This window comes from Myotis davidii, unplaced genomic scaffold (genome assembly GCF_000327345.1).
Source record: "Myotis davidii unplaced genomic scaffold, ASM32734v1 scaffold1820, whole genome shotgun sequence".
Lineage (NCBI taxonomy): Eukaryota > Metazoa > Chordata > Mammalia > Chiroptera > Vespertilionidae > Myotis > Myotis davidii.
This window is the reverse complement of record NW_006293329.1, coordinates 124832-131669: the sequence shown is the minus strand read 5'-3', so window position 1 is coordinate 131669 and position 6838 is coordinate 124832. Positions and strand designations below refer to the sequence as shown.

General features: G+C 44.7%; 1 long non-coding RNA gene across 1 annotated transcript in view; it reads right to left on the bottom strand.

Annotated features, from left to right (window-relative positions):
- Positions 1 to 2483: 2483 nt before the first annotated feature.
- LOC107183641 overlaps positions 2484 to 6838 on the bottom strand; it is a 29149-nt gene continuing 24794 nt past the window's right edge. Inside the window, exon 3 of the long non-coding RNA XR_001514426.1 lies at positions 2484 to 2970. This is a non-coding gene — a long non-coding RNA (uncharacterized LOC107183641). The remainder of the gene's footprint in view (positions 2971 to 6838) is intronic.

Genomic DNA, 6838 nt, shown 5'->3' with positions numbered 1-6838 from the left:
CATTTAGAACAACAAAAGCTAGAAGTATGAATGGACAGAACATGATTGCATGGAAATCTGGACAGATAAATGGACAGGACCCCAGCACACCAAAAGCTAGCAAGATAATTGGAAAGAAAGTAGCATTTATATCCAGTTATCCCTATCTCTAGGAGAACCTTGGGCATGAGCAGGAAAGGGAGACGGTCTTTGAGATGAGAGTTCAACATCCTCCCACTTTGCACAGCACATGAATAAACCCCTTTCCTTTACCACCAGCACCTGCCTCATGAGTTTGGCTTTCATCGCCACAGGCAGCCAAACCTCGAATTTTTGTTCAGTTAGGGTTCCTGCAGAAGGGACACAGGGCTGACTCTGGGAGGGGAGACAGTTACTTTTCACTCATTTATCTTCTACCTTATGAATTTTGTTCTTTGTGCAAAAATATATGTATATATTTTTTCTTTTTAAAGATCAGAAATTTTAGAAGTTAACTTTGGGAACCTGCTATGTGTGCTATTTCTCCAAAAAGGCACAAGTAAGTGGTTAGCCGTATGTGCCATACGTGTAGATCACACTGACGTCCTGAAATAAATCTCTCCTTCAGCTTCGCTCTAACCAAGTCTTCCCTGGAGTCCTCAATTGCTGATTCCACCTGAGCCTGAGTCACTGTCCCCTCCAGCACAGGAGTCTACACCCCAGAACCTGACAAGCTCCCCCACAGGGAGTGATGCCCTGAACCTGCAGAATGGACCCTCCACTCCATCTGGGAAGGGCTGGTTCCAGGGCCAGGGACTCAGAGGTGAGCAGGGCCCACATCAGAAAGCAGAGGCCTCTGGTCCCTGACTTACTCAATGAGAGCACAGTTCCTTGTTTTTTGAACATCAGAAGGTAAGTGTACAAGCAGATGGGAAACAGAAAACATGCCCGGTCCTTATCATCGTTATCACCTTGAAACAAGTGTGGACACAGCACACGGACACGTGCTATGATGGATGGGCAGGAACAGGAGCATGAAAGGGGCTTTGTGGTTGACGGTGGCCTTTGCCCCAGGCCAGCCATAGGGACAGCTTCTCTTCTCCGCCGTGTGTCTCTGATTCTCCTCCCCTCTGACCTATAAGTACAGGCTGACTGTGCCCTGCACACCTCTCTCTGCTGTCCTCTCTCTTGACCCTGAGCTCTGGCTGACCCTCAGCCATGAGGACCCTCACTCTCCTGGCTGCCCTTCTCCTCTTGGCCCTCCAGGCCCAGGCTCAGTCCCTCCAAGAGACAGCTGACCAGGTTCCTGCCCAGGAGCAGCCCAAGGCCAAAGACGTTTGGGCTGAGGACCAGGACCAGGCTGAGGACAGTGACCAGGACGTGGCCATTTCCTTCACAGGAGAGGAACGCCTCACTCGAGCTGCAGGTGAGACACCAGCCAATGTGCTTTTGGGATCTGTGGCCCATTAGAGGGGCTTGTGAGTGGGTAATAGAGTTGGAGCTCAAAATTGGGTGAGAGGATGAGGTGGGGTGAAGAGTAGGTATTCCAATTTAGTGGAGGTTTAGGGAGCAGGGGCAGGACATAAGCATCTACATCATAGACTAGGAACAGACCAACACAGAGCCAGTAAGATTCCTTGTGATTTATGACAAATACATGAATCTGCTCACTCTAACCTGTCCGGTATTGTCTATGGTGAGTAGTCACCTGGTGTCTCAGAAGATCTCCATGAGCCTGGCTATGTCTTTCCTCCCTGTCCATTCCACACTGTGCCTGACCCTCCTCCTCCCTCCACAGGCCTTTGGAAACTAAGACGTTGCACGTGCCGACTCAGCCGCTTCTGCAAGTCCTTTGAGAGTCCTTCTGGGACCTGTTACATCTATGGCCAAAGATATAAGCGTTGCTGTCGCTGAGCTGAGTAGAGCAAGTCCCAAACCACTGGGAGATTCCATGAAGACTTAGAAAGGCATTTAGTCATTTTACCTGTGCCTTTTTCTCTTTCTTTCTCTATAATAAACCTCAAGCATTAAACTCACTGCTTTTTATTTTCTTTCCATAAGACTCATTTGTATGATTCCCTTGTGTTGAGAATTCTGTCCTGAATGGTCTACAGTAAGTTAACCTGCCTTTGCATCTCAGTGATGCACAACTAGAACACCACTGCAGGGCAACAACAAACCAGCAAAAATGGACATAATTCTTGATTAAGACCATCTCAGCCTACAAAATCAATCCATTCATAATGAAACACAAGATAAACGTTCTGTGGAGTGTCCAGAAAGCATTATTGACTACAGTGTTATGCAAACCTTTACTATCATTCTCCCTGAGACTCTCAACTTCTACCAACAAGATACAAAAGCACTAACTTTTACAAACTTTAGTGGGGAAGGGCAGAGGAACAAAACACAAACATTACAAAAAATACAGAAAGAAAGAAAACTACATAAAAATCCAAAGTATCTCTGTAGACAAGAGAAAAAGCCAAAAAGAGAAATTACAAACTCTGGAAATGATTTGCCGGGCTTCAGACAAAGAGCTAATATCCCAAATTTAAAAATAAACCCTAAATTTCTACAGAAATAAATGGGCCAGCTATTGCATTTCCCAAAACAGGTGACAAAAAAAGGACATTCACAAAAAACAAGTACAGGTACTTTTTAGACGTGGACACACGTGGCTTCTGACTCCTGAGTGAAGCAAAACCAGGACTTCCCTGGGATTGCAGTTTGTACCTGTCAGAGGGGAAGATGCCAACCCTCCCAGTCCAGGTGTCACACTGCTTTCAGATAATACCAGGACCCCAGCATCCCAGCCACCAGTGGCTACAGAAAGTAAGGAGCATGTTTTTCCCAAGTCACAAGTATCTGTCCTGGGCAGCCTGGGAGGTGGGTGACATGGCTCAACCTGGGCCTCACGGACAGGCTTCTCACATCCTCCTGCTCCACTGTCCACATGGAGTACATGTCCTCTTCACGGTCAAAATCCAGCTGCCACAAGTCCAACGGCTCCTGTTCTCCAAGCAGAGATGGGGAGAAATATATAAAATAGTAGCATAGCACAAATGTGGAGCAGTAATTCATTTTATTATTTAAAAATTTTATTATTTAAAAGTGGGCCCTTTCCAAGGGATACATTTTATTGGTCAGAACTCTGTGTATTGGCTGCTTTGAGCTGTGAGAGAGTTTGAGACATCAATTATTTCATAATGCAGCACATCACTGCCCTGGTCCCAGGCAGGAAGAAAGGATGACGAAATTGGGGAACCACAGGGGTTCTAAACCCCTTCACCTGTGCATGGTGAGTGGTGTGTGCAATGTGTGTAGATCACACTGATGTCCTGAAGTAAATCTGTCCTTCAGCTTCACTCTGACCAACAACCTTCATCGTGTCCTCAGTTCATAATGAAACTCAAAAGAGGGAGGTTTCTACAGAGTGTCTAGAACAGCCGTGGGCAAACTACGGCCCGCGTGCCAAATCCGGCCCATTTGAAATGAATAAAACTATTGAAAAAAAGACCGTACCCTTTTATATAATGATGTTTACTTTGAATTTATATTAGTTCACACAAACACTCTATCCATGCTTTTGTTCCAGCCCCTCCGGTCCAGTTTAAGAACCCATTGTGGCTCTCGAGTCAAAAAGTTTGCCCACCCCTGGTCTAGAAGGTGTTGATTTGAGGACAGGCAGATTCAATAGACTATGTTACTTGTTCTTTGATGTTAAGATGCGAGAGGGCATTGAGATATTTATATATCTCAATATTTTCTCCTGACAAGCAGATGTTTTAGTTCCACATATATTTTCCCTAGATGTATCAACTAGAGTCAACTAATGATTTCCTGCGCCACCAACAAGAAAAAAGTAAGAACTACACCAGAAACAGAGTATACTGACTAGTATCAGGAAAGGTGAGTACAGAAGCCAGTCAGTATATATGGTTATGTCCAATAACCAGTGAAATAAATCTCTCCTTTAGACCCCAAAGGTAGGTTACTCCAATGTCCAATGAAAGAGTTGGTCTCCTCTCTCTCTCCTCTCTCTCTCTCTCTCTCTCTCTCTCTCTCTCTCTCTCTCTCTCCCAACAATTACAATAAACCCATACTAATTTTAATTGAATTCTAGCAAGAAATATGTTTTTGAAAATGCCAAAGACAGGCCCTTTACTTAGGAGCTGAATGTTAGGCTGCTGGCAAGTCATTAAGATTCACAGAAGCCTTATTCCAGAAGAAAAACAGATTTCTCTACCATCCCTTTCCCTTTTTCAAGTTGCCACACCATAGACATCCTTACAGCCAAGCCTTGTATTGTCCCCTTAAATACTCCGTACTTATAGTACCTTTAATTTTCTCTTTGCTCTGTGGTCTCTTCTATTTAAAAAATGTTTTTGATGGATCTCAGAGGAAAGGCAGGGGAGGATGGGTAGGTGGGGAGGAATTAAAAAAAGAATTTACTATTGTCTGTGTCCATGGGTTATGCACCACAGACAATAGTGTGGTGAAGACCTGGGGAGTGGGGAGGGATGGGAGGAAAGTGAAGGGGGTCAATGGGGGAAAAGGGGACATCTATAATACTTTCAACAATAAAGCTAAATTTTTTAAAAATTAAAAATTAAAAAAAATTTCTAAAAAGACTGCGAAAGAGAAACGGTTGTATTTTAAACCTTTACTATCAACCTACATGGGCCCCTGGAACTTCTACCACCAGGACACCTAAGCACTAACACATGGAAAACTGAACTTTACAAACTTTAATAGAAAAGACACAAAATGCAGAAATTACAAAAAAAAATAATTTAACTACATAAAAATGCAAAGTATTTGTGTAGACAAGAGAAAAAGTCAAATGGGAAGTGAAAAAATCTGGAAAAGATTTGCAGTTCTTGGGACACAGAGCTAACCTACTGAATTGAAAAATGAATCCTAAAAATTTACAAAAATAAATGGGCCAGAGTTCATTTTCTAAAACAGATGTCAAAAATGAAAGGACATTCAGAGAAAACAAGTACAGGTGTTTGTTAGACCTGGATACTCATGGCCTCTGACTCCTGAGTGAAGCAAAGCCAGGACTCCCCTGGGATGGCAGTTCTTACCTGTCAGAGGGGAAGATGCCAACCCTCCCAGTCCAGGTGTTACACTGCTTGCAGCCAACACCAGGACCCCAGCATCCCAGCCACCAGCAGCTGCAGAAAGTAAGGAGTGTGTTTTTTCCCAAGTCACAGCAATCCGTCGTGGGCAGCCTGGGAGGTGGGTGACACAGCTCAACCTGGGCCTCAAGGACAGGCTTCTGACATCCCCCTGCTCCACCGTCCATATGGAGTACATATCCTCTCCACAGTCAAAATCCAGCTGCCACAAGTCTAACGGCTCCTGTCCTCCAAGCAGAGATTGGGAGAAAGATATAAAACAGTAGCATAGCACAAATGTGGAGCAGTAATTCATTTTATTATTTTAAAATGGACCCTTCCCAGGGGGTTCATTTTATTGGCCAGAACTCTGTCTATTGGCTGCTTTGATCTGCAAGAGAGCCTCAAACATTAAACAGTATTTGAGTTAAACCTGGGCCACATAAGGCAAACACAGAATCTATAGGCCATGATGGTTCTGTTACCACAGACAGAGCACCAAGAAGTCTCCCTCATTGACCAAGATGGTGCAGAGGGAGGTTATTACATTGGGAACACCAAAAGCTAGAAGGATGAATGGATAGGATTTGAGTATGCCAGAAGCTATTAAGATAATTGGATAGGGAAAAAAAACAAAACTCTCCCCTATCTAATCCTCTAAGAACAGCAGGCTTGAGAAGGAATGGGAGATGGTCTTTGAGATATAAGTCCACCATTCTCCCAGGTCTTGCAGCACCTGAATAAACCTTTCCTTTGGCTTTAGCACCTACCTCATGAGTGTGGCTTTTATTGCCACTGGCAGCCAAACTTCCCTAGAGTTTTGTTTTGTTTTGTGTTGTGTTGTGTTTTGTTTTGTTTTTCCGTAGGTTTTTTGTTTGGTTACATTTGTGTGTGTGTGTGTGTGTGTGTGTGTGTGTGTGTGTGTGTGATTATGTAAGTTAGTATGGACCTTGGTAAGTTCTGGAAAGCTCAGGCTGGACATGTGGCAGGCCGATCTAGGGAGTGTGGGACTGTGGGATTTCCCAGCTGCTGCTGAGAGCTTTTCTTGGGGTATTTCTCTACATTCCTTCTCAAGACATCAGCCTCCTAAAACTCTTGGCTGGTAAAAGGAAACATGTCTTGGGGGAGCAGATGAACTCCATGACCAGAGAAGTCAAACCAGCATGCACACCAAGGGTCACCTATCCCTGCGGCTTGGGATTCGTGCCATGTGTGCCTGGTCAGGACCACTTACGGTATTGATTGACAGGAAATAAGATGCAAAAACCAACTTCTGAGTTCTTATTTGTAACTAGAGGCCTGGTGCACGAATTCGTACACTGGAGGGATCCCTTGGCCTGGCCTGTGTTCTCTCGCAATCCGGGACCCCTCGGGGGATGTCAGAGGCCTAGTGCATGAATTCGGCCTGATTCCTGCAGGCCAAGCCAAGGGACCCCACTGGTGCACAAATCAGTGCACAAGGCCTCTAGTATGCATATAAGACCTTAGGTTAATCAGTTCCAGCCCTTCTCGCTCCCCTCTTCCCTTTGAGATTCATCAGTCTGCTCCATGTTTCCGTGCCTGTGCATTGAGCATCTGCTCCCTGGGGGTCAGTGCTGGTGAGGAGGATGGTAACAATAAGAGTTAGCACTTATGAGTACCGAGTGCCAGGCACTGTGCAGAACACATTAAAGGCACGATCTCATTTCATTCTAACATTTGCCCTATGAAGGAGGTGATGTTATCCTCATTTTATAGCAAAAAAATGTGTTTGC